The sequence below is a fragment of the Balaenoptera physalus genome (assembly GCF_965194825.1).
Source record: "Balaenoptera physalus genome assembly, chromosome: 18".
In the NCBI taxonomy this organism is placed as follows: Eukaryota; Metazoa; Chordata; class Mammalia; order Artiodactyla; family Balaenopteridae; genus Balaenoptera; species Balaenoptera physalus.
Genome location: NC_138899.1, coordinates 67,586,050 through 67,601,031, shown reverse-complemented (window position 1 = coordinate 67,601,031; position 14,982 = coordinate 67,586,050). Strand labels below are relative to the sequence as shown.

Here is a 14,982-nt window from a genome sequence, read left to right as displayed (position 1 = left end):
AAGAATACTTATATTTTATCCAACATTTCTCTGTGTTTCGTAATGAAAGACTTTTTTTTCAGATGATGTCAACATCTTGCTGAAAGTGAGCATTGCTCCACCCACACACAGGCACTGACACCGATATTCTCAAGGCCATCATTCCAATGGCTGTATTTTCTGAGTCCAAAATCAAGATTCCTCTTCTGAAAAAAGGACTTTTCTTGATTTGTGAAATTTTTTATGTGAAAAGACTTACAATTGTGTAAACATTACATTATCTTATACATTTAGTCAATCTTTCAGTCTTTTTTTGAAAAAATAAGATTACTTAAAATGTAGAAAATACTGGACATAGTTCTCTGCACCTATAGCTCGCTAATCATGTTGCTCAACTTCTCTGTTTCTGTTCTGGGCACGTGACCTCCTACAACACGGCTGCATCTATGGAGCACTGAGCTCCGTTGTTTTTCTGTGTTTGATGAAGATGATGATATGAGCAAATGACTATTGTTTCTAAATAGTAGGTAAATACGCAGTCTACTTAACAAAATAGTTCTTCTTAACAATTCTTAAAAATTGTTTTGATCATCTCTCATTGCTATTTTACTACGTCATCCATGTCTGACTTCTATACTGATACCACTGATACCCTTCCAGCCTGCTTCTTTCTATGTAGCTTTTTTTTTTTTTTGACTGGTACCATCTGTCATTATAACTCATCTTCCATGCTGAGTGGATTTTCACGTGGTGATTACTGGTTTCCTAGCCACTTGGATCTCACAGTTCTCCATGAAAGAGGAGGACCTCAGTCTGGCTGTATTCAGATACCTAACTCATCTGAATTTCCTGCTGAGATGAAAACCTGAAATGGAAAGTCCATCAAGTGTTTTCTGTTTAGGCTGGGATGGAGGTTGGCTCTGTGTGTGTGTGTGTGTGTGTGTGTGTGTGTGTGTACCTGCAAGTGTGCTCATTTGGAGAGTGAAGCTAGGTCTCATTGCTTAGGTCTCATTGCTCAATAAAGCAAGGAGCAGATGGCACTGTCAGTTCCAGGCACAGCACAATCACACACCATATGAGCATTCCAAAACTGTGCTGCATACGCAAACCCAAGCTGCCAGCAATCCCTCTGATACTTAAATCCCCAGAGCGCCAAGAGAGCATATTGCACTGCATTCCTGTGAACGGTAAAAATTGCTTGACTTTCTGCCTTCCCTCTACATTCTTTCCCACACCCTGCTGCCTGGGGCTAGTTGGAGATGAGCTTCAAACTAAAATTTTATGAAATCGAGTCTTTAGTCATTTGTTCTCTAAGGCAAACAGACACTGACACACGGTGATGCTAGAAATAAATGAGTGGGACTCATCATAATAAATGTGAAAATTATTTATTCACTGAACAAATATACGAAAATCTCCCTTTATGAGCAAAAGCCTATGTGGAATAGACAATAATATATATTTTTTAAAAGTACAATCCCTGCCCTCAAGCCTGTAATAAATCAGAGGTGATAAGATACACAATGTAATCAAAATATGAGCTGGACTATAAACAGCATAAAGTGAAAAAGAGTTTAAATGAATGACATCATTGCTAATTGAGAGGATAAACCTTATGGAAACAGTGGCATTTGAATTGGACTTTGAGAAAGTCAGTGTTTAGTTATAAGACAAGGGGGTGGTAGTTTAATAATGAATTAATAAAAATTATATACGTAGTAGTAGAATAATTTCTATTTTTATCACTAGTCATTTAGCCCACGGAAAATTAAAACGAGAAAAAAGTATTACATTAACTAGTTTGGGGATTTGAGTGTATTTGAGTGAGTTTCTTCTCAATGAAGATATTCCTGTGCAACATTTTCTCCTCTGCTTGAAAACTTTCAATCCAACTGGAACTCATACATTGCTGCTTGAGTGTAAACTGGTACTACCATTTGGGAAAAGTAAAACTAAATACAGGCATATCTTATGATCCAAAAAGTCCACTCCTATATTTAGTCACCAAAAGGCACCGTCTAGAATATTAACAGCAGCATTATGTAGCCCCAAACTGGAAGCTACCCAAATGCCCACTGACTTTAAAAATTGATGACTAGGGGCTTCCCTGGTGGCGCAGTGGTTGAGAATCTGCCTGCTAATGCAGGGGACGTGGGTTTGAGCCCTGGTCTGGGAGGATCCCACGTGCCGCGGAGCGGCTGGGCCCGTGGGCCACAACTGCTGAGCCTGTGGGTCTGGAGCCTGTGCTCCGCGACAAGAGAGGCCGCGATAGTGAGAGGCCCGTGCACCGTGATGAAGAGTGGCCCCCACTTGCCACAACTAGAGAAGGCCCTTGCACAGAAACGGGGACCCGGCACAGCCAAAAATAAATAAATAAATAAATTAATTAAAAAAAAAATTTGATGACTGTATCATGGAATATTCACTTAACGGAATACCATAGAGAGATCAATGAATGGTATATACATATCTACATACATATGGATGGATCTCTTAGACATAAAGTTGAGCATAAAAGACAGATACAAGAGAGTAGATAATGTATGATTCCTTTTATATAAAATACATAAACTGGCTAAAGTAATCTGAGCTGTTAGCAGTCAGAGTAATTGTTACCTTGAGGGGTAGTTAGTGGATGGGACCACAAGGAGGGGTTTCTGAGGTGTCGGTAAATTTACAATTTCTTTTTCTGGGTTCTGGTTAAGTGAGTACGTTCAGTTTATAAAAAATTACCAAATTTTATTTTTATAATATGTACACTTTTCTGTAATATAGTTTGATGAAAAGTCTTAAAATATTTTCTCAAATCAAGATAGCTTAGATTTCTCAAATATGAAGCTTAGAATAATCAACTTAATTGACCTTGCTTTTGATCTTTGAAGCCTAGTTCTTTGTCTTATTATTATTATAAAAATCCGATTTGATCTCTAAATCTCTAATGACTCTTTTGTACAGATAATATGTATTTTTCTTCAACATGAAAGCTTGGACTAAGTCAGGATTGATGTTCTTTAGGTTCTTCTTCTCCTTGAATATTGTTCTACACAGTTCTGTCCTTATATCGTTTCTCTTTGCATTCTCTCCCATCTCTACATGCTCTCTCATTCACCTCATGGCTTCAGTTTCCACCACTGATGAGTAAGACTCACTTTTCCTCCTTAGCTCCAGAGACCTTAATGGCGTCTTCACCTGGATGTCTCACAGGTCCTTTAAATGTCACATGTGCCAAATGGAGCTTGGTATCTCTCCACCCAAGGCTCTTTCCCCCCGTACTCCCTGTCCTGGTGAAAGACCCTGCTGTCCAATTCACAGTCTGACCATCATCCTAGACTCTACTCTCTTCCTTCTTCCTCACTCCCACATCTAATTAGTCCACAGGTTCTGTCACAACTACTCCCTAAAGAGCTCCTCAATCTTTATTCTTTTTTAGTCCCAAGTCCACTCAAAAAAGCTTGTGGAGATAATAAGTCTCTTCTACTAGTTGCTCAGAACAAAAATCTTTGGGTTGGTTGTCCTTGACTCATCTCATACACATCCAATTGGATAACTCCATCTTCAGAATATATCCAGAAACTGGCCATTTGTTATCACCTCTCACCCATCCTTACCACCTTGATTCAGCACAAGCCACTCTCATACCTGTATCTCGTGCTCCACTCACACTGTCCAGTGAGCTGTGCCCCAGTACACTACACCACCGTGAATGCACACTCTCTTCTCATGCTAGGGATGCCCAGCCCTCACTTAACAATCTGGAAATTCTTTCTCATCATCTAAGATGCACATATACCTCTGTCTCTCTAGGAAATCTTCCCTGGACTCTCAGGCTGAGCTAACACTCTACGTTTTTATTTATCTTTATATTCTGACTGCTGGCATGTAGTTTGTTCTCAATAAATTCAGAGACGCTGATGATGAACTAACCTACCACACTGTAATAGAGCCCTGCCATATTGTCTCTTGCAAACGTTTATCATAATAATTATCGCATCCCATTGCGATTTTTGATTTTCATGTCTAACTTCCTCACCAGGTTATGAGCTATTCAAGGTCAGGAAACGTGTGTCTTAATCATTTTCGCATTCTCTGTATGCTCCTAGTAGTGTTCAAGAATAATTGCTAAAAGGATAAGAACACAGATGAGTTGGGAGTGCATTTATAAGTCTCTTGTGCTAACTGCTATGAATTGAATTGTGTTGCCCTAATCTTCATATGTTGAAGCCCTAACCTTCAATTTGATGCTGTTAGGAGATGAGGCCTTTGGGAGTTAATCAGGTTTAGATGAGGTCATGGGGTGGGGGGCGGTCATGATGGGATTACTGTCCTTATACAAAGAGACACCAGATTCTCTCTCTCTTTTCTATGTGAGAACACAGCTAGAATCAGCTGTCTGAATACCAGGAAGAGTGATCTCATCAGAACTTGATCATCCTGGGACCCTGATCTTGCACTTCCTAGCCTCTAGAAACATGAGAAAATAAATTTCTATTGTCGGAGTCAACCAGTCTGTGGTATTTTGTTACGGCAGCCTGAGCAGATGAATACACATTCCATCTAAATTAGCTACTTCTGTCTATTGTTGACGACAAAGACTGAGAACCTCCCTGAAAATACACGTAACACTTTCTCTACAAATTATTGCCTTGTCTTGACTGTACGTTTCAACTGGTTAGTATATGGCACGAATAAGGCCAAGATCAATCAGCCTGTCATAGTACAAAGTCACAAATTACATTCTTAGCCACAACCTGTCATCTGAGGAAAAGTGAAACTGAATAACCCCACCACTAGGAAATCAGTCCAAAGCCCATTTCCTCCTAAGCAGGTGTTTATAAATGCCATGTTTATAAACTAAGAACAGAATATTGTTCCGATATACTTTCAATTACTTTCCTGTAATTGACTATTACCATTGGTCACTAATTTTTTTCCTCTTTGCTTGACTCACAGGATAATGAATAGCTCTTCATTTATGTCACCACAGTTACTTAATTTTTATATTGAATTAGGTTTTCAAGGATCTGAAAGAATCTGTTTACTTTGTGTGTTTTTAGAAGGAATATTTCCTTCCTCCACTTTTCAATTTCTCTCCAGAGAGAACTCACCTGCATCAGTTGATCCCCATGGAAGAACAACAGGTGTATTTAGAGCTTTGGGTTAATATTGTTAAGTCCAGCATACGTCCACGGCAGAGACACCGGGCAGCTGCTTGCACAGCACCAGTTTTCTTGGACTATTGCCAATGGAGAGGTTGCAGTAAACTGTAAATGTGAAACCAGAAAGGCCCAAGTCAAGTTGTAACCCCCTAATTGATTGTCTGATTCTTTTAATTTGGCGACTCAATTTAATATTCAGAAAGGAGAAGACCGAAGACTGACTTAGACCAGGGAGGGAATGATTATCTAACACTTCCCCATTGAGTTGCTTAAAGGGAAGTGCACACCAATTCTGTGTGCCTTGCCTTCTTAGTTTCTGCACTAGTTTATTCCTAAATAAAGAATAAGGAAGAGAACGGTATGTTAAGGGTCGTGGCCCATGCTGTCAAAACATAGCTGTGGCGTGGTTATAGGATGATGAGTGTTCTTCTTAAAAACAAAAGCAGGGACTTCCCTGGTGGTCCAGTGGTTAAGACTACGCTTCTACTGCGGGGTGGGGGTGCAGGTTCGATCCCTGATCAGGGAACTCCCGTGGCCAAAAAAAAAGCAAACAACAACAAACTCAAAATAGGAAAGGCTAATTCCACTGATTTCAGAGTTATGCCATCTGACACTATTATAATGAAACAGAGCAAAACTCATACCAGGGTGCAGGCTCACAAAACAGTGATCTACCTTTAAGCTCTCACTGTTTCACGCCTGCCCTATGTGCTTCCTCTAGTGCTTTCCTGGACCTTCTGAGCTCTTGCCTTTAGAAGCGATCTTTTATTTGGGGGATGGGGAGTATTAGTCTAGGTTTAGTTGGTGAGGCACCAGCTGTCTCATTACCAGAGTGATAAAATATTTACTGCATCAAACTGACAATGTCACCAGTTTTCTCTAAGCAAGTTCCCTTCAGGCTCTTCAGCAAGAAAGAAAACCACAAAGTTCAATGTGCCACTCCAGCAGTAGTACATCATGAATGTGACCCATCAAAATAGTAACTGGGGCATTTCGCCCCAGCTCTTCTGGGAGGGAAACAGCCTCTGTGTTGGAAAGTCTGAAGGAAACTGATGGCTTGGCTGTGCTTTGGCAAGTACTTCCTAGGAGGCCAAGCACACTGGCAAGAGAGAGCCAATAGAATCCAAAACTCGTGGGCTTAAATTTGCAGCACATATGCAGGCAGATGATGGTTCTCTTTGGCTCTCATACCCTGCCACTGCTTCTTTCAGGCAAATTCTCTCACCAGCTTTGCTGTTCCAGCCCTGTAGGGCCAACCAAGCAAGGAGGCAGAGCTGACTGCTGCTGAAGCTCGACTCTCAGCAGACCTCTTCAAACCCTCTTCTTCCCACTTTGCACTGCATGTGATCCTTAAGACATTAATCTAAAAACCCATCAACAAAAGAGGCTATATCCAGTCTACAGGATCCTCAATTCAGACAATGGTCTTTATCTTGACCCGAAGTTAACATGCGTTAAGACTTAAGATTTGTTTTGAATTTTGTGATATGTAGCATGATTTCCAGCTAAAATCCACTGATCAAAATATTGTGCTCAATTAAAAAGGAGAAGAGGGGTTTCCCTGGTGGCGCAGTGGTTGAGAATCTGCCTGCTAATGCAGGGGACACGGGTTCGAGCCCTGGTCTGGGAAGATTCCACATGCCACGGAGCAACTAGACCCGTGAGCCACAACTACTGAGCCTGCGCGTCTGGAGCCTGTGCTCCGCAACAGGAGAGGCCGCGACAGTGAGAGGCCCGCGCACCGTGATGAAGAGTGGCCCCCACTTGCCGCAACTAGAGAAAGCCCTCGCACAGAAATGAAGACCCAACACAGCCATAAATAAAATAAATAAATAAAATTTAAAAAAAAGAAAAGAAAATGCTCCCTATTTCACTTACAAAATTAATTACAAAAAAAAAAAGAAGAATGTGCATAAGTCCACATTTCAAACAAAATTTTATTTTGTTGGTGAAAGAAAATGGCTGTAAATTTCCTTGAAGAGAGTGGTCAGGACAGGCCCACAGCACTGACTGAAGACTCTGTTAGTCATTAGCAAGAGTTCCAGAGCAAGAAAACCCTGGCACTGCATTTCGTTGCCATCTCCTCTTGGACTTCTCTCATTTTCTTCCAGGAGAGGCCTTTTAAATGCATGAGAACTCACACACCCAAATCAAACGTAATAGAGACAGGCTGAGCATTCATAACTCTACTTAGACTCTCTGTAATTATATTCCTCCAAAGAAGGGTACCATTGAGGAGACATCTGATTAGCTATCACGAGACACGGCAGGAAGCCCAAGGAAAGTCAGGTTCAAGTTGCCTGATGTAATTACTGATGCATTTAATTAAATCATGTACAAAGGCATTAAATATTTCAGCCAAGTCTGTTTTAAGTTGTTTCACCTCTTGAAAGACACTAATATGAAATGATTTTCTCAGGTAAATGAGATTTAGCTGTGTTGGTGGGTAGAGCAGACACAGCAGCTGCAGGTTTAATTAAACGTTTGCCTAACCATGTAAAAAGGCAGTGATGTATCCTCATAGCATCTGGCAGCATCCCCGTCCCTCCCGTCATTCTTTAATTAGCATGCTGGTGAATTTAACAGAAAATGGCTTTAACTCAGGAGCAGGTGGCTTTTCTGAGTGACAAGGGGAATGACAATTTGTCATGTTTACTTGGTATGTAGCTTTTCTAGTGGGAAAGATCCCTTCAAACACAGGCCTGGTGAAATCAGGGGTCGGGTTTAATATCTTCTGAAAGCAACCACTTCTGAATCTTATTCAATTAAAAACGTCTGACTTGTGAGCTTCCAGAGATGGTTTTCCTTTGTCTCTCTGTGCTCATTTCTCATATTTTATGACAAGACTAGTCTTTCAGTTGCTGAGTTTTACATAAATTTATATAGTTTCTCCAAGGTAGATAAAACTGTCTGTTGGACCTATAACAGTCTCTGAAATAATCATCATCAGAGTTTTAAAGTTTAGGAAACAGGAATCCCATCTCCTCCTAGCTGGCAATTGGCTTGAGAGAAGAAGGGGAAAAATAGCTCTACTTTTCACAGATGTTGCTTTTGAAATGAAAGAAACAGGTAGGAAATTCTAAGGATTAAGAAAAATAAAAATTCATAAGTGTTGGTGTGCTTTGGTTCTTACGAGTCTATATTTAGAAGCTTCTTTCATACGTAAACGCTTTTCCTGTGGGTCTCTGGTCCCCGTGTGCACACTTGTGAGATAGCCATGCTGCACCTAGGAAATTTTAAACAATGAGTTTAGTTCACTTTACATGGTTAAGATTGACAGGGTCAAAAATGGACAATTTATCTGTTTGGATTAAGAGTATTATTTCTCCATTTCTCCATTTCTTCTCAGGTTTTCAATTGCAGACAAACTAGTCCAAACCAGTCATGTGCATGTACACGTGCTAATAACTGCCACTTGTAATATTAGGTACTTTATTTAAATTATCTCATTTAGTTCTCACAATAAGGACGTAAGCCTGTAACCCTTTATTACAAATGAAGAGACAGCTTATAAAGGTTACATGAGTGTCTGGACTGGTTTTGGATATAGGTCTATCAGACAGCAGTATTATTCTCTCTTCCAGGTGTTACACTGTTTAGAGACCATTCATTGCTCATGCCTGGAGACACATGTATCACATCTAATCATGTGCCAGACAGATACTGGGGATCCAAAGACCCTTAGCCCTTTGGCCTTGCCCTTGAGGAACTCTCATCTCAAGGGGTAGAGAGATGTATAGTCATAAACACAATTATTGTGGTAAGAAATACAATAAAGCTGCAGGCAACTACTTTGTGAGCCCAGAGGCAGCAGCAGGAGATTATTTCCAGGTATCATGCAGAAATTGACATTGAATTTGGTCTCTTTTTTATCCCAGTTTGATTTGAGGTATAATTGACAAATAAAAATTGTGTATATTTATGGTGTACAACGTGATGTTTTGATATATATATAAATCATGAAATGATTACCAAAATCAAGTTAATTAACATTTTCGTCACTTCACAGAGTTAACATTTGTGTGTGTGTGTGTAGGGGGAGATGGGTGTGTGTGTGTGTGTGGGTGGTGAGAATACTTAAGATCTACTCTCTTGGCAAATTACAAGCATACAATACAGTATTATTAACTAGAGTCACCATGGTGTACATTAAATCTACAGAACTTACTCATCCTGCATAATTAACTCTGTACCCTTTGACCAACATCTCCCCATTTATCCCACCCTCAGCCCCTGGCAACCACCTTTCTTTCTTTGTGTGTGTGTGTGTGTGTGTGTGTGTTTTAGTTATTTTTAAAATTTTTATTGGAGTATAGTTGATTTACAATGTTGTGTTAGTTTCTGCTGTACAGTAAAGTGAAACAGTTATACATTTATATACACCCACTCTTTTTTAGGTTCTTTTCCCGTATAGGCCATTACAGTATACTGAGTAGAGTTCCCTGTGCTATACAGTAGGTCCTTATTAGTTATCTATTTTATACATAGTAGTATGTATGTCAGTCCCAATCTCCCAATTTTTCCATCCCCTTCCTTACCTCCTGGTAACCATAAGTTTGCTTTCTACATCTGTAACTATTTCTGTTTTGTAGATAAGTTCATTTGTACCCTTTTTTTAGATTCCACATATAAGCGATATCATATGATATTTGTCTGTCTCTGTCTGACTTACTTCACTCAGTATGACAATCTCTAGGTCCATCCATGTTGCTGCAATGGCATTATTTGGTTCTTTTTTTGGCTGAGTAATATTCTATTATATACAGGTACCAAATCTTCTTTATCCATTCCTCTGCTGATGGACAGGCAACCACCTTTCTACTCTCTGCATCTGTGAATTCAATATTTTGAGATTCCACATATGTGATATTATGCAGTATTTGTTGTTCCCTGACTGGCTTATTTCACTTAACATAATGTCCTGCAGGGTCATCTATGTTGTCACAAATGGCAGGATTTCCTTCTCTCTCTCTCTCTCTTTTTTTAAGGCTGAGTAATATTCCACTGTATATATTTATACCACATTTTCTTTACCCATTCAATCTTCAATAGACACTTGGGTTGTTTCTTGTCTTAACTATTGTGAGTAATGCTGAAATGCACATGGGACTGCAGGTGTCTCTTCAAGGTTCCGGTTATATTTCCTTTGGATATATACCCAGAAGTGGGATTGCTGGGTCATGTGGTAGTTATATTTTTAATTTTTTGAGGAACCTCTATACCATTTTCCATGTCTGTACTAATTTATATTCCCTTTTCTCCACATCCTCACCAACACTTGTCTTTTGTCTTTTTAATGATAGCCATCTAACAGGTATGAGATGATAGCTCATTGTGGTTTTGATTAGGGATGTTGAACACATTTTCATGTGTCTTTTTCAATACCAGTATTATACTGTTTTGATTACTGTAGATTTATAATATATTTTGAAATCAGGAAGTGTGATGTCTCCAGCTTTGTTCTTCTTGCTCAAAATCGTTTTGGCTATTCAAGATCTTTTGTGGTTTCACATGAATTTTAGGATTGTTTTTTATATTTCTGTGAAAAATGTCATTGGAATCTTGACAGAGATTGCATTGACTCTGTAGATCATTTTGGGTAGTATGGACATTTTAAAAATATTAATTCTTCCAGTACATGAACATGGAATATCTTTTCATTTATTTGTATCCTTTTCAATTACTTTCATCAATGTTTTGTAGTTTTCATTGTACAGATCTTTCACCCCTTTCATTAAATTTATTCCTGAGTATTTTATTGTTTTTGATGCTATTATAAATGGGATTGTTTTATTTATTTCTTTTTCAGATAGATTGTTGTTCATGTATAGAAATGAGACTAATTTTTGTATATTGATCTTGTACCCTGCAATTTTACTGAATTCACTGATTAGTTCTAACAAGGTTTTTGTGGCGTCTCTAGGATTTTGCATGTATAACATCATATCATCTGTAAATGATTTTACTTTTTACTTTCCAATTTGGATACCTTTTAGTTCTTTTTCTTGCCTAATTGCTGTCTGGGACTTCCCGTACTATGCTAAATGAAAGTGGGGAGTGTGGGCATTCTTATCTTGTTCCTGATCTTACAGGAAAAACTTTCAGCTTTTTACCATTGAGTATGTTGTTAGCTGTGGGGTTGTCATATATTGCCTTTATTATGTTGAAGTATATTCCTTCTATACTTAATTTTCTAAGCGTCTTTTTTTAAACATGAAAGGATATTGAATTTTGTCAAATGCTTTTCTGCATATATTGAGACAATAATGTGGTTTCTATTCTTTATTCTGTTAATGTGGCATATCACATTTATTGATCTGCATATGTTGAACCATACTTGTATCCCAGAAATAAATCCACTTGCGCATGGTGTATGATCCTTTCAATATGCTGTTGAATTGGTTTGCCAGTATTTTGCTGGGATTTTTGCTTCTCTATTCATCAGAGATATTGATCTGCAATTTTCTTTCCTTGTAGTATCCTTGTTTGGCTTTGGTATCAGGGTAATTCTGGCCTTGTAAAATAAGTTTGGAAGTTTTCTCTCCTCTTCAGTTTTTTGGAAGAGTTTGAGAAGGATTAGCATTAATTCTTCTTTAAATCTTTGGTAGAATTCACCAGTGAAGCCATCTGGTCCTGGACTTTTCTTTGTTTTTGATTGCTGTTTCTGTTGGTAACTTACTGATTTATTCTCCTTACTCATTATGGGGTCTATTCAGAGTTTCTGTTTCTTCATGATTCAGTCTTGGTAGATTGTATGTTTTTAGGAATTTATCTGTTTCTTCTAGGTTATCCAATTTTTACCAACAAATATAATTGTACATAATATAATTGAGCTTGATTAATTGAAATTCTTAATATTTTTGAAACAAGTGGCCCCATAGTTTTGTTTGCACTGAGCCCCATAAATTATGTCACTGGTCCTGGGCAAGAGGTCTGCTTTTCTTTTGTAATGCAGAGGAGAAGAGCAATGTAAAAGGGGTGGTGGGAACAGGCCCACACCCAGGCAAAACGGTTTTAGAAAAGAGTGCACAAGAAATTTGAGGATCTAGAAGTAGATTTCCTGAACACCTTTTGGAAAATCTCATACCCTCAAGGGCGCGTGTGGCCCAGTTTGAAGACTACTGCTCTTGTCTTCCGGTTGGCACATGGCAAGACTGCTGGCCTGCTGGATTTTTACCACTTTATTCTTGAAAATGACTGTACAATATTTCTAATCAGCCTCACCCAAGTTGAGCATCATGCATTTCACCAGCAACAAAATTATTACTAATGTCTTTCATGCTACTCAATAGACCCTCTAGCGTATACTTTGCATAAGGACAGGTGAAGTGAGTAACCATTTCTGAAAGTGGGGTGTAGAGGCTTGATTAGAGAGTCTCAAAATACTAATTAATTATGCTGTAGATTAGGATTAATTTGTACCCAGTCATCTCATGGTTTTTATACTGAATTATCTTAAATTGCCACACGGACAACATTAGAGCAATCAACAGTTGCCCACTATATCAGGCTCAGGCTTTCTGACTCCAAATTTAATGCTACTTTTATTTTTTCTAATTAAAAACCATTTTTTAAAATACATCTTTATTGGAGTATAATTGCTTCACAATGCTGTGTTAGTTTCTGTTGTACAACAAAATGAATCAGCTATATGCATACACATGTCCCCATATCCCCTCCCTCTTGAGCCTCCCTCCCACCCTCCCTATCCCACCCCTCTAGGTGGTCACAAAGCACCGAGCTGATCTCCCTGTGCTACACGGCTGCTTCCCACTAGCTATTTTACGTTTGGTAGTGTGTATATGTTGATGCTACTCTCACTTCATCCCAGCTTCCCCTTCACCCCCACCTGTGTCTTCAAGTCCATTCTCTATGTCTATGTCTTTATTCCTGCCCTGCCACTAGGTTTATCAGTACCTTTTTTTTTTTTTTTTTTTTTAGATTCTATATATATGCATTAGCATACGGTATTTGTTTTTCTCTTTCTGGCTTACTTCACTCTGTATGACAGACTCTAGGTCCATCCACCTCATTACAAATAACTCAATTTTGTTTCTTTTTATGGCTGAGTAACATTCCATTGTATATATGTGCCACATCTTCTTTATCCATTCATCTGTCGATGGACATTTAGGTTGCTTCCATTAATACGCTATGCTTGTGTATTATTTTTAATACACTACATAGGAAGAAGAACTGTATCAGTCTCAGAGCTGACAGTGATGGGCAAGTGGGGTCCACGTGGTTCTGATGAGCTTCTTTTTTTTTTTTAAATCTGGGTATGTTATCTTCGCAAATGGCTGCTCTTTCTTTTTTTTTTTTTTTTAAACTTTGGGTTTATTTATTTATTTATTTATGGCTGCGTTGGGTCTTCATTTCTGTGGAGGGCTTTCTCTAGTTGCGGCAAGCGGGGGCCACTCCTCATCGCGGTGCGCGGGCCTCTCACCATCGCGGCCTCTCCTGTTGCGGAGCACAAGCTCCAGACGCGCAGGCTCAGCAACCGTGGCTCACGGGCCCAGTTGCTCCGCGGCATGCGGGATCCTCCCAGACCAGGGCTCGAACCCGTGTCCCCTGCATTGGCAGGCAGACTCTCAACCACTGCGCCACCAGGGAAGCCCCTGATGAGCTTCTTGATCCACAACATCCTGGCTTGTGTGTTTGTGTCATTTTGAAAATTATTTAGTTGATGAATTCTGCTCTAGATAAAAATATCATTCAATATCATGTAATAAAGTATTTTCTTTCTTGCAATACATCTGAACAAATGTCTAAAAACATTTTAGGACAAATGTTTAGGCTCTTAGAGACAAAATAAAGCAACTGAGCTCTAAGCAACAGAAGAGAAAGAAGTAATATTTCTGGTAATGGTGAGGAAAAGTGAAACAATTGAGTTACACTGACTCAGTGACAGAAAGATAATCGAAATGAAAGCTATTGAAATTTAAGTGGAAAGTGAAATTAACACCATCCATTCTTTCATGCACCTAATGCTTATTCATGATTACTGTACTTGAAATAAGATTAGTTGGGTTTTAATCTTAGCCCTACAATTTTCTGAATCACTGAACTTCTTGAAGACATAATTTTTGCTTCTATAAGATGATTCTAAGTACTATCTGCCCGGTGCCGCTTATAGGAATGTGTAAATTCACAGGAGAAAATAAACCTCAATTATCCTGCTGTTTCACTATTAAACATGTAACTGGTATGCGTTTTCAGGATACTAACTCAAAAGTATCAAATAAGTATATATATTTATTTCAAGCCCACATTCTGTATATAGAGAAAACTTAATCTAGTTAATTGTAAGCAAATACCATCATTTTGAGGGTTAAATTCAATCAATAAAAATCCCCTCTCCCTCCATCTTTTCTCCATGAGAGCATGAAATATCCAAGAGGCTTTTTATTTCATTTTAGAATTTTATTTTGATTTATCTATAGTATCTTTGAGCGTACTTTGAGTATGTTTTGTGTGTGTGTGTGTGTGTGTGTGTGTGTGTGTGTGTGTGTCTATCTTATCAGTGGTTAAATGATGACTGGTATTGTCATTTAACTGTTCGAGTGAAGTGTAGGACCTTATCTCCCTTTATATCCCTTCACTTTCTCCCATTTATAGTACAGTTGTTTAAACATTTCCTCGACATAAATGCATAACCACATGAGACCAGTGTTGTAATAAGTCAATGTTGGCAATGGCAGATAAAATAGTTATACTCTGTTCTGTAGAGCTATGTCCTCAAGCAGACCCTAAGAAATACCCTATAGTCCGTGGATCAGGCATCCCTGCTGAAGAAGCTGGAGCAGAACTGCTTTGTGTTTAAGTTCATGGAGATTTCCACAGTGGG

The 14,982-nt window shown here is 38.8% G+C and overlaps 1 long non-coding RNA gene across 1 annotated transcript; it reads left to right on the top strand.

The window, feature by feature from the left end:
• The first annotated feature begins 987 nt into the window (after positions 1-987).
• Positions 988-14,641, top strand: LOC309647892. Its single transcript, XR_014256371.1, has 3 exons — positions 988-9,145; positions 9,178-13,379; positions 13,751-14,641. It is a non-coding gene; the product is annotated as an uncharacterized lncRNA (long non-coding RNA).
• Positions 14,642-14,982: the final 341 nt, after the last annotated feature.